The 13,529-nt window shown below is 37.3% G+C and overlaps 1 pseudogene; it reads left to right on the plus strand.

The window, feature by feature from the left end:
• Positions 1-1,684: 1,684 nt before the first annotated feature.
• Positions 1,685-13,293, plus strand: LOC127645096 (uncharacterized; annotated as a pseudogene).
• The last annotated feature ends 236 nt before the right edge of the window (positions 13,294-13,529 follow it).

Here is a 13,529-nt window from a genome sequence, read left to right on the forward strand (position 1 = left end):
CCAAATTCCTGCCTGTCAATCTCTCCACAAACGCACTAAGCGCTGTTGTGTTCGGCATCAAACAGATGCATGATAATAGCAGTAAATGACAGCCAAGTGGAAACAATTCCCAAACGAAAGTGCAAATTTACAGAAGATTTGCACAAAAATTTCCCATGCGGTGTCGTCCAGGTGGAGACCCGTGGGAAGCAGAATGTATGACATGTAAAGCTGCACTTATGTGTCAGTTGCTAATAAAGATGAAAGTGATCTTGAAGCACACATCAGCTCTGCGAAGCATAAAGGATCAGCAAAAGGTGAAAGTTCATCAGGTAAATTAACAGACTACATTTTGCGACCAGGTAAAATTCTGGTCACATTGCTTCATTTTGATATTCCCCCAAACCAGAATATGGTCACCCTACATAAATGCTTTAAGAAAAAAATTGATCGGCACACGTTGATTTTTGCCCATTACCCGATTCCGTGTTGCATGTAAACATCTTTACTGGCATTCTGGTGGCTTATCCACTCTGCGCAAATGTTATGTTTTAATGTGAAAAGCAGAGAAGTATTTGATGATTGTAAATCTCATGGAAACATGGTTTAATTGCATTTTTGGATTTTTTGAATATGGCAATGTATAGTAGTTTTTAGCATGCATGTATCAATGTGCATGTAAACTATGGCTGTGCAACACTACACATTTTGTATATCTCCCTAATCAAACACTCCTGATTCAACTCATCACCTCCAAGACCGGAATTGGGTGTGTCAGAAAAGGGAGATATACAAAATGTGCAGCGTTGGGGGGCCTCCATGAATAGGGTTGGGAACCACGGATCCAGATGATCGTATCAGTAATGTGTCGCTAATAATGCAAGTGGTTCGGCAAAGTTTTACACACAACTAGATTCCTTAATCACAGTCATGACATCAGGCCGTTAGAAAGTATTAGCTGGCTACCTGCTACCTCACCCTGCTGTTATAACCCAGTTATGAGGCTAGGAAGCCGCTAGCTATCCGGCTAATATGATATCATTGTGTATTGAAAAATAAAGCACTGAAAATGCAATACAGCTGTCATCTGGACACAAAAACAACTCTAAAATCAACACAATTGCTGTTTAGTTATGTACTATTTAGTTCAATGTTTTTTGATGATCCATAGCACTGTCACAGACAAGAAAGTGTTTCTTCTTCTTGTGATGTTATTTGTGGTTGGCAATCTATCTTATGGTGCATTACCGCCAGCTACTGAGCTGGAGTAAGGAGCATCTTTCAGTAACGAATGTCTTTCAGTGGAGTCAAACGTCCGCTGAAGTTGATGAAATTGACGAAATGTAATAAAAATCTTTGGCTAAATCTGCCAGCCTTAATGTAAATACACAATTGGATCTTGAAAAGTTGTCTACATGACAGGTTGTTGGAGAGAAGCGATTGAACAATAGTGGTTGGCTTGGTGATATGAGTCAAAGAGGTAGGCTTTTTCAGAGATGGAGCAAGATATTACATTTTAATGGAATATTTTTAAGAAAAACATACACTAATGTTTGTTGAATATGTATTAAAAAAAAATCAATTTTAATTTAATATTGACTTAATGACTCAGATATCACTTACCATTTGTAAAATACTGGAAGAGTGAATACAATTTTATCTGTAACTCTCTCTCTTCCCGTTTCTCTCTCTCTCCAGTCCTGCAATGCTGCCTATTTCTGTTCCTCTCCTCGCTCTACTAGTGTTGGCTCTACTGGGCCAGTTCGTCTGGTCTTCCATTCCAGAGGAATCATCAGCTCCAGGCTCACAGCAGCCAGAATTCTCCAGCTTATATCACCCAACCTGGACAGTGGGGGTTCAGCTCTACAGGTCACTCCGCACTGACAGTTCCCAAACCAACACCATTATCTTTCCTCTTCTGTTAGCCAACTCCCTGCTGGCTTTAGGTGGTGGAGCTAAAGGGTCTACAGTAAGCCAGTATCACAGTCTCATGAGGACCACCAAAGATGAGAAGACAGTCAAAGAAGCATTGAAAACTGTGCGAGATGCAAATGGAACCAGCTGTACGTTGCACAGCTCCTCTGTACGGTTTTCCAAAAAAGCCTAAACTGGACAAGGGCTTTCTGGACAAGCTCCGGGCCCAGTTTGTGTTGGAGCATGTGTCCCTGGAGGTTGGAAAGAAACATCAGCAGCTTCAGTCCTGTGCTATAGGGGGAATGTGTGAAGAGGAGAAAGCAGCTCTGAACGAGGGACTGGAGACCAAAGCTGGTGCCATGATCCTTGCCAATGCAAAAGACTTTAAAGGTGAGTGAAGAATAAGGCGAAAACTAGTTTAGCTGGCTCAACAAAATGGCACACTGATCTTGGATCAGTCGTATCTAATGGAAGGATGTGTTAGAACATAATTGTATTATTGTGTTGAGTGACATAATAGCATAGGTTAAAGTTATATCCATCAAACAATGCAAACTGAACATCATAGGACATGACATCATGAAGACAGATTTAAAGGCTACTGTGAATAGTATATTTTAGGAACAGGCAATAGATTGAGATAAATTGAAGTTGTGACCTGTATACTGTATTTACTAGAGAACAGTTCTGTCTAATCTGAAAACAGCTTTTTGGGCCACTGCATGAGTGGACAGAATCCAGACAGAATTGCAGAATGTTTGTCTGTAATCAAGACTTGGTGTCCTGAGAAGAATACAGAGACATTCCCCCTCTGATTTATACACACACACATACAGTACTGTAAATCTCATATTCATCTATATTAAGATACTGTAAAAGCTAGTACAAAAAGTAATTCATCTGAGGTAGCTGAAATAATTCAGGCAGCCGTTATCCGATTTCGGTAAGTGAATTTTCCCAGTACCTTCTCTCTGCCTATTTGTTCCAAGGCCATCAGTGAGTTAAATCAGTTTTACACATACAGATTTGTTCCTATCTAAAAGAAGAAAGAGCTGATATTGGAGCAAAACAGGATCAGACAGAATGGCCATAGCACTGCTGGGCTTCTGTTCTCTAGTGTGCTGGAGAATTAGCTAGTACATATTGTGCTGCTGCTTGATAAATGGACTGTAAGCAGTTGCACGACTGATGCTGAAGGTGAAAATTTGCTTAGTTAATAGGGAATCAGAGGTTGTGCTGTATGTGTGATTAGCTGCACCTGTGAGCTGTATCTGTGTGATTGTGTATGTGTGTGTGTGTGTGTGTGTGTGTGTGTGTGTGTGTGTGTGTGTGTGTGTGTGTGTGTGTAATCATTGGGAAGTCATTTTAATTAATTGATTTGTTTCAGTGAATGAGTTTGAAGAAACAATAGATAATTTAATTACCAAGTTAGTACCAAGTGCAGTTCTCTCCATACAGTCATGTGATTTACTAACACACGGTTTGAATGACTCATTCAAAAAGAACTGGTCAAATAAATATTCCTTCATGAATTGGACATCACGTGTGCTCCTTTATATTTATCCTGCATAGCTCATAACAAATGATCTCCTGTCTATCATGCAGCTTATTTATCTTCTCAAGGGGGATGATGCGTCATCTTAAATAATTTAAGACGCATCTATTTCCCTTCGATGCGCAGAATGCAATATTAGAAAATAAAATCAATGTAGTCTTTTATCCTGCAGAGCCTTTAGCCCCATTGTACCCTACTATTTAAAGACATTTACACTGGTGGCCAAAAGTTTGGAATAATGTACATATTTTGCTGTTTCGAAAGGAAATTTGTATTTTTATTGACCAAAGTGGCATTCAACTGATCACAAAGTATAGTCAGGACATTACTGATGTAAAACAGCACCATCACTATTTGAAAAAAGTCATTTTTGTTCAAATCTAGACAGCAGCATCACTCCAACACTTTATCCTTGAGTAATCATGATAAATTGATCATTTGGTGCTAGAAATTCACTTGCCATTATATCAAACACAGTTGACTGATATTTGGTTCATTAAATGAAGCTTAACATTGTCTTTGTGTTTTTGAGTTGCCACAGTATGCAATAGACTGGCATGTCTTAAGGTCAATATTAGGTCAAAAATGGCGAAAAAGAAACAACTTTCCCTAGAAACTCGTCAGTCAATCATTGTTTTGAGGAACGAAGGCTGTACAATGCTTGAAATTGACAAAAAACTGAAGATTTCATACAAAGGTGTACACTACATTCTTCAAAGACAAAGGACAACTGTCTCTAACAAGGACAGAAAGAGATGTGGAAGACCAGATGTACAACTAAACAAGAGGATAAGTCCATCAGAGTCTCTATTGTGAGAAACAGACACCTCACATGACCTCAGCTGACAGCTTCATTGAATTCTACCCGCTCAACACCAGTTTCATGTACAACAGTAAAGAGAAGACTCAGGGGTGCAGGACTTATGGGAAGAATTGCAAAGAAAAAGCCACTTTTGAAACAGAAAATCAAAAAGAAAAGGTTAGAGTGGGCAAAGAAACACAGAAATTGGACAACAGATAATTGGAAAAGAGTGTTATGGATCTTAACCCCATTGAGCTTTTGTGGGATCAGATAGACTGTAAGGTGTGTGAGAAGTGCCCGACAAGACAGACACATCTATGGCAAGTGCTACAGGAAGTGTGGAGTGAAATGTCAGCTGAGTATCTGGACAAACTGACAGCTGGACTGTCAAGGATCTGTAAAGCTGTCATTGCTGCACATGGAGGATTTTTTGATGAGAACTCTTGAAGTAGTTTAAGAAGCTCTGAACATTTTTATTAAATTGTAATAGAAATGCATCACATTATTAATGTCCAGACTATACACTGTGATCTGTTGAATGCCACTTTGGTGAATAAAAGTACCAATTTATTTTCATAAGAACAAAATCTGTAGATTATTCCAAACTTTTGGCCGCCAGTAATACACTTTTTTTTTTTTTTTTTTTTTTAGAAAACAGTAGCATGCAACATTGATGTCACATTGCCTCTCTATGTTTCTTGTTAAATTTTGTGTGTGGCATCCATAGAGAGGAAAATCGTAAGGAATTTAACAATTCCGGTTCTGATTACGATTTCTTAATGATTCCATTATCAATTCTATTAGTCATTTGTTCGGAAATTGGACAACACTGGTCTCACTGTGTGTTTTGTGCTCTAGACTCAGTACAGGAGCAGTAATGCTGCTGAATAGCGCAGCAGAAAACACTGCCAGAGGTACTTAATATGGTGCTCCGTCCGCATCAGTGAAAAAATGCACCATTGTCGAACCAAGAACCATTATCCGAACTAAAAGTCATGAAAATGATACGGTTCCTGTATTTAATTTATTTATTCATGTATTTTAAATGGCACTGGTTACGAATATGAAACAGTTATCAGTCACAACAATAGATGTCCAGTTATTGTTGTAAAAATAAATTCAGTTATTTTGCATTTTTAATAACATTTTGTGTAAGACTGCTAGCATTTGGCAGTCTGAGATAAGAAAAAAAAAGTTGTGATTAATTAGTGCGTTGCATTATGTGATACATGTGTGCTTTGTTGTATATCTTACAGTTTGGCAAATGCAGTCGGTCATCTGGGTATTCAAAGCACGCAGATAATGTGCATACTAGAGGAATATAGCAAGAATTGTATGGTAGTATGTAGTTCAGAACATACATAGTATGCTTGCATATATTGCTGGTTCACTTTTTTTATTTTACTTTTTGGCCTTTTAAATTAGAGAAAATAAATAGATGTTGGCAGGGAACTTGTGGACGTTGTCATTATCTGCTGTCACTTTATACCTGTGGCTCACTCAACATGTGGATATCGCCTGATGAACATTTACATTACATTTATGCATTTGACAGACGCTTTTATCCAAAGCGACTTACAGTGCACTTATTACAGGGACAATCCCCCCCGGAGCAACCTGGAGTTAAGTGCATTGCTCAAGGGCACAATGGTGGTGGCCTTGGGGTTCGAACCATCAACCTTCTGATTAACAGCCCTGTGCTTTAGCCTCTATGCCACCACCACTCTCATGAAAACTTTTTTCTAATAAAGTTTGGAGCTTAATAATATTTTTTTCCTGCATCTGTAACCAACTTGGGTTCTGGATGTGATGTGCACACCTTCCTGATATTTTCTACTTTTGGCTTTTTACCATTTTTTTTTTTTACCAGGCCATGGCTCTGACGATTTTGTATTTGTAACCCTGAACCCATGTACAGGCATTTTAAACACTGTATGTTAACTCTTACACTCTTTTGAAAGGGTTGTTTTCTTGACGTATTATCATTGAGATGTAGTAGCAATATTCACTACCAGCATGAAAGCAATACAGTACATGCAGTACTGCATTTATTCAAATCAGAGACACTTCAACAATACTTGCGTAAGTTCTTTGTCACTTTCAAGCACAGACCTCAAATCGAGGGACTTAAAATTTGATTTTAACATGTCAGTGCAACGCAGTTCTACTTCAGCAGAGGTCTGTCTCTCTCTTTTTGCATTGTCTTACCCACATGTTGGAGTCTTGTTCTACTCATCGATTTCTTTGTCTGAGTAATACTGGCAGGTGCTTTGATCCTATTTTAAACTCAGAGCGGTGGGAAAGAAGTGGTAGGAGGAGAGCTTCTCTCCTCTACCAAACGCAACAGGAAATATAGTTTGGATTGATTTTACGTTGATAAGCAATCTAATTAATTTCTTTTGTTTTATGTTTTGAATTAATTACAGTTTTTTTCCCTTTCTCCAGCAAGGCGCGGAGTCGGTGGAAGTTCATTAATTCAGTCGATGAAATATACAAATTAGATCAGACAATATATTGGGCCCTGTGAATGAGATTATTAAAATTGAATTCATAGTTTGGATTTATAATTTAAATGCAGTCAGTGGTCCTACTGCTTCAGGGTTCTATAGTAATTCATTTAGTTGCCAGTGTGATATTAAGTTGTCCGAAGATTTTTCTTTTGCCTCCCTGATGTGGCGTTGGTGGACATTTACCCTTTGTGCTAATCTGAGAGTTGTTTTTTGTGTTCTCCTGGAATCAGAAGATTTTCAACCAAGTGGATAATAATAATAATGTTATAACATGTCTAAATAGGGTCAGTTGAGTCGAGTCAAGGCTAGTTCACTCAAACCCAAGACGAACTCACCACTATTCTGCTCGAAACTCATTTGACATTTTTTCCATGGAACACAAAAGGAGATATTTTGCTAAATGTCCAACATGCTCTTTTCCATACAAAATTGCATGATGATGACCACTGGCTGTCAAGCGGTTGCAGTTTAGCTTATAAGCTTGCAATTTAGCTTGTTAGTTCATTTAAGAAATATCTGATGATGGACTATTGAATTATCAAAAAATAATGCATACCCTGAGGTGGTAGTCATAATACGAGTCATAATAATCTTGTTACATCATTCTTAATTCATCAGTTGGTTGTTTTTTATTAACAGGTTAACTTGCTCTGTGTTTAGGATTTGCTATAGATTTCTGGGGCATGTTGGATCCATACCTCCAGATAATGACTGAAACAAATAGCCAGACACCATGAAGAACTGCATTGGAGAAGAAATGGAGGAGAGAGCGCATAGCAGAGGGTAAATGGACAGGTGAAAGATAAGAAAGACTTGTATACATAGTAGAGTGGCAGAAGTTGTGATAGGATGATATATCGAATTTCAAGATGAACCAAAAAACCAACGCACAATATCGAGGCAAAATATTTATAAATTTTAAACTAATTTTAAATTGTTTTCTGTTCATGTGATCATAAATGAAATGACCCGACAAACATCAAAATCTCTCTATCACTTGATTTTACCCCTATTGCGCTTTTTTCCTACATTGTTTACAGGGTTCGCACAAGGTCCTTGAAGTGCTTAATGTGCTTGAATTGAGCTTTTAGAAATGTAAGTACTGGAATACCTGGAAAATAGCATTGTTTTTTTTTTTTATTTGCTTGAGATAAAAACGAACAATTTCTTCCATGTAATGTGTGTCCATCAAAGATGAGATCCCGCTATCCACTTTCATTGAATAATGTGTCTTTTAATATCCTTTCTGTTCTTTACATTCAATTAAAAAAAGTAAAAAGTAATATTAATTTTAATCAGAAACAGCAGAGATGCACTTAAAAACCGAGACTAAAAACCAATACTGTTAATGAATGACTTGCAACAGCTCTCTGTGAGATGCACATTAAACTCTTAAAGTGACAGTACCATTATAGCGCTTGTTATACAATTGAATGTAAATCAGTGTTATTACTTGCAAATTGTACACATTATTTCAAACATTGACAGCTCAAATCATTATTATATGTAAAATTTCAAGAAATAATATTAAGTAATAGAAAGAAGTTTTATATTTAAAAAAAAGTTAAAATGTGATTACAATAATCACATTATAATAAAAAAGAGTGTATATATATATATATATATATATATATATATATATATATATATATGTATTTACTCATTCACATACTTTTTCAATGAAAGAAAGGGCCTTTTCAGGGTGTGTCATTACTGCAAACACCACTCCAGCTCATTACCTCAGCTTTTGCAACAAATCCGAAAACAAGCAGGCACATTTTACCCCCAACAGCAGCCCTGCTCTGAACACCAAAGGATCCGACAACAGAAGATGACATTGGTTTAATTTAGAGCATTTTAACTTTATTGTTTGTGGTTCCGTTATTACTGAAAATGGGCATGAGAGAGGATTTAAGATGCAAAACCACACAATAGCGAGTGTCTTTCTCTTGTGGATGCTTGTTGGGTCATTCTGTTTTTCTCTTTCAGTCACAGAATCTCCCAGGATGTTTTCTTTCTTTTGATTGCCAGTCAAGACCGCAGCGACAAGAATCCTTGTGTGGGATTTGAGAAACTCGTATGGCAGAATTCCCCTTTTAATGTTCGCAATTCCAAGAGCTTTTGCCAACCCATAATAACTGACAGATACCATGCCATGTGTTTTGAACTTTAGACTGATCAAATTTCATCTCCCTGTATAATTATTGAAATCCAACTGCTTTGGCTCTTGGCTTGTGTTCACAAGCTCATGAGAAACTGCATGCATACCATTGAGGCACATGCAAAGCTTGGCACTGGGCCGACAGTAGAGGTTTTCTTTTTGACTACAGGATCAGGTGTTTCTCATAATAAATGACAGTCAACTCGACTCAGGTTTATAAATCTTTAAAGAAGAATAATTTTGTAAATTTTTTGTTATTAATATTATTCCTAATTATGCTGTTGGGAATATGTTTTAAATTACTTAGGAGGAGGATGTATAATGCTGAACTTTGAAGCAGTGGTTTAACAGAAATGTTAATAGGAGGTGATTTTGAAAATTTCATCTTGGGTGGCACATTCCTCTTTAAGACATACCAAAACAAAGGCTCTGTTAAAATGTATCTATGCCTATAAATACAGAAATGCTTAATGGGAAGGTAAAAAAACCTAGCACCAAATTAAAAGGCTCCTAGATTATGCTGATAGTGATGGTGATGGTAAGTTTTGGGACAGTTAAGCTGCACATACCAGTGCATGAATGTACTGTAATTATCAAACCAAGTGGCATTTATTTTAAGAAAGATTGCACTTTCAAACAAAACATTTGGCAAAAAGCAGTTTGTTAAGTTTTAAATTTAGAGCTCAAAAGCTAAATTAGTATAGATATACTGTTCAAAATTAAGACAGAAGGTATTTGGATACATTCTGGTTGTCAAACTTAGTGGAACATCTCCATACTAATGGATAATGTGAAGAACACTTGTGACTCTACTAGGACAGTTTGATCTCATATTGGAATCGGGAACAGGAGGTTGATTTTCTTTAGTAAAAATTGGTTTGTGCTTACCGAAATTCAAAACACTGCCCCTAGTAGCCAAAGCGGCAAGTACTTTTGTGCAAATGGGCACATGTGAGCTTTAAAGGAGACCTATTATGTCCCTTTTTACAAGATGTAATATAAGTCTCAGGTGTCCCCAGAATGTGTCTGTGAAGTTTCAGCTCAAAATACCACACAGATAATTCATTATACCATGTTATAAATGCCCCTATTTGGGTGGAATCAAAAACACGTCAAAAATCCGAATTGCAGTCCTCAATGATTATGCTAACGCAGTTACTTCCTGGTAAATGTGTAATGTGTCATAATGTGGCTAATCTCACTGAAACAACATACTGACTTCCCGAGTGATCATGTTGGCTAGGACACCTCAGTGAACTTGAAGAGAACTGACTTGATGCAATCGCTAAAAAAGACCTTGGGATCACTTGGTCAAAAGTAATTGCAAAAGAAAAGTGCAGTGAGTTCTGAGAAAAGGTCTAGCATAATTTGTTTGCAAATGCCACTTGGTGTGGGTTTTCTGGGTACACATAAGTCCACATAACACAAATAGCTCGCACATCAAGTGACAAGTTTCCAGTACAGTTGTAGAGGCCACTGGTCTTGTGTGATTTTGCCTTCCCTCCTCTTAAGAGCAATACAGTGTATTTGGTGCAGTGAAATAAAATAACAAGACCTGTCTTAACCCCATTTTGTCTGGCAATCATCCTTAATATTTCATTTAGCTTTATATTGCCTTATCTCAAACTTTCTCATTCTTTATATTTCTCTTGACTAATCCAATAAGGTGAACAGACTGTGGAAATGAACATGTGACCGTAATACTATTAATAGTCTCTTTATCAAATCTCATCTTTGTCAGCGAGTTTAATGGGTGTAATGGGCTGTAATAATACATCCTATGTATCTGCATAGCCTGCACCACTCCACATGCCTTTTTCTTTCTTTCTTTCTTTCTTTCTTTCTTTCTTTCTTTCTTTCTTTCTTTCTTTCTTTCTTTCTTTCTTTCTTTCTTTCTTTCTTTCTTCATCAGATCCATAGAGGAGTCGTACTCTATGACAGTGTAACATGAACATGTTTGATGAAGATATAGTACTTTGTGTCCTTTCAACAGTTTGTGTCAGGACATGCTTGTTTGTGTATATCTGTGGTTCATGTTGTCCTCTGTTCATCTATTCACTGTCCTTGTATGTTTTTGAGATTCAAAGTGCATTTGATCAGTGGTGAAACACTTTCTTATGATGTGATGTGATTCATACACACTGGCGGCCAAAAGTTTGGAATAAAGTAGATTTTGCTGTTTCGGAAGGAAATTTGTACTTTAATTCACCAAAGTGGCATTCAACTGATCACAAAGTATAATCAGGACATTACTGATGTAAAACAGCACCATCACTATTTAAAAAAAGTTATTTTTTAATCAAAACAAGACAGGCCCCATTTCCAGCAGCATCACTCCAACAACTTCATTGAGCAATTATAATAAATTGATTATTTGGTGCTAGAAAATCACTTGCCATTATATCAAACACAGTTGAAAACTATTTGGTTTGTTAAATGAAGCTTAACATTGTCTTTGTGTTTTTGACTTGCCACAGTATGAAATAGACTGGCATGTCTTAAGGTCAATATTAGTCAAAAAATGGCAAAAAAGAAACAACTTTCTCTAGAAACACGTCAGTCAATCATTGTTTTGAGGAATGAAGGCTACACAATGCTTGAAATTTAAGATTTCATACAAAGGTGTACACTACAGTCTTCAGAGACAAAGCACAACTGTCTCTAACAAGGACAGACAGAGATGTGGAAGACCAGATGTACAACTAAACAAGAGGATAAGTCCATCAGAGTCTCTAGTTTGAGTAATAGACGCCTCACATGTCCTCAGCTGACAGCTTCATTGAATTCTACCCGCTCAACACCAGTTTCATGTACAACAGTAAAGAGAAGACTCAGGGGTGCAGGACTTATGGGAAGAATTGCAAAGAAAAAGCCACTTTTGAAACAGGAAATCAAAAAGAAAATGTTAGAGTTGGCAAAGAAACACAGAAATTGGACACAGATAATTGGAAAAGAGTGTTATGGATCTTAACCCCATTGAGCTTTTGTGGGATCAGTTAGACTGTAAGGTGCCTGAGAAGTGCCCGACCAGACTGCCACATCTATGGCAAGTGCTACAGGAAGCGTTTGGTGAAATGTCACCTGAGTATCTGGACAAACTTACAGCTGGAATGTCAAGGATCTGTAAAGCTGTCATTGCTGCACATGGAGGATTTTTTGATGAGAACTCTTTGAAGTAGTTTGATTTTGAAATTGTAAATTTGGCATCTTTCTTTTGGTGTTTTTCAGAGTCAGTAGAATGGTCTCATTAGTTGTTATAACCGTGACCTTAATTGCCTACAGCATGTAAGCGGTTGGTGTCTTAATGACCGTTCCACAGGTGCATGTTCATAAATTGTTTATGGTTCATTGAAAAAGCATGGAAAACAGTGTTTAAACCCTTTACAATAAAGATCTGTAAAGTTATTTAGATTTTTACCAAATTATCTTTAAAATACAGTGTCCTGAAAAAGGTACATTTCTGGTTTTGCTGAGCTTATATATATATATATAGAGAGAGAGAGAGAGAGAGAGATCGATATCGATCTTTGGCCTTTTTGTTATGTCTCTTTTAAAAATGTGTTTCAAGAACCCTGCACCTGTTCCATTACAGTGAGTTCTGTTGGTCGTTTTCAAATAAAAAAAGCACATCTTAAAAAATCTGCCCCAAGAAACTTGTTTGATTGTGGTCAGGTTAACCTGAAACCAGCCTAATTATACAAGGGTTCCTAGTTTACATTAAAATGACATTTGCCTTCTTGTTGTTCCAAACCTGTATGACTTCCTTTCTTCTGTGGAACATTAAAGAAGATGTTAAGAATGTTAGGGCTTATTTAGACCTGTAGTTGCAAGGTTTGCTCCAAAACAGGGGCTAAAATTGTTACAATGTTGCATTTTCTTCCTCCAATTTGGCCAGGACAACAGATTTAAACCTTTACGCTTTACGAGAAGTGCACTAGGATTATTTATGATCACAGAGAGTCATGACCTCGGTTCAACATCTCATCTGAAAGACGGTGCCTTTTTACTGTATAGTGTCCCTGTCACTACACTGGGGTGTTAGGACCCACACAGATTGCAGGTTGAGCACCCCCTGCTGGCCTTACTATTACCTTCCAGCATCAACCTTAATTTTCCATTTTGACCGAATTGTAATTTTTTGGTGACCTATCCCTTCAAAACATATCGACTAATCGTTACGACAATTCACAGAGTAGTGGGTTTAAAAAGGTTTTGCAAATCCCTAATTAAAACGACCAATTGTTTCTTTTCGTCTCTGTTCACAGGTGTCTACCGTCACTGTGTTGGAGCGAAGGTGTTGGAGCGAAGTCTTTTGGAGGGGAAAGCCAGCATGGTGCTGCTTTTGCCCTTCCATGTGGAGAGTTTGACTTGACTGGACTGACTGTTGTCCCACAGCTAGAGAGGTGGCTGGGCAATCTAATCTCCGAAAGTATGGCACTGTCCCTCCCTAGAGCAAATCTCAGCAACGCAGTCAATCTTCAGGTAATCATTGAAATATTCTACAGAACACTTCCTACACAGTCATTCTAAATGTGTGAAAGATATTTAAAAAAATTACTCATAGACATTCTAAATAAATATTCCAAACATAGAATGTAGATAAGACTC

This window comes from Xyrauchen texanus, chromosome 1, assembly GCF_025860055.1.
Source record: "Xyrauchen texanus isolate HMW12.3.18 chromosome 1, RBS_HiC_50CHRs, whole genome shotgun sequence".
Taxonomy (NCBI): Eukaryota; Metazoa; Chordata; class Actinopteri; order Cypriniformes; family Catostomidae; genus Xyrauchen; species Xyrauchen texanus.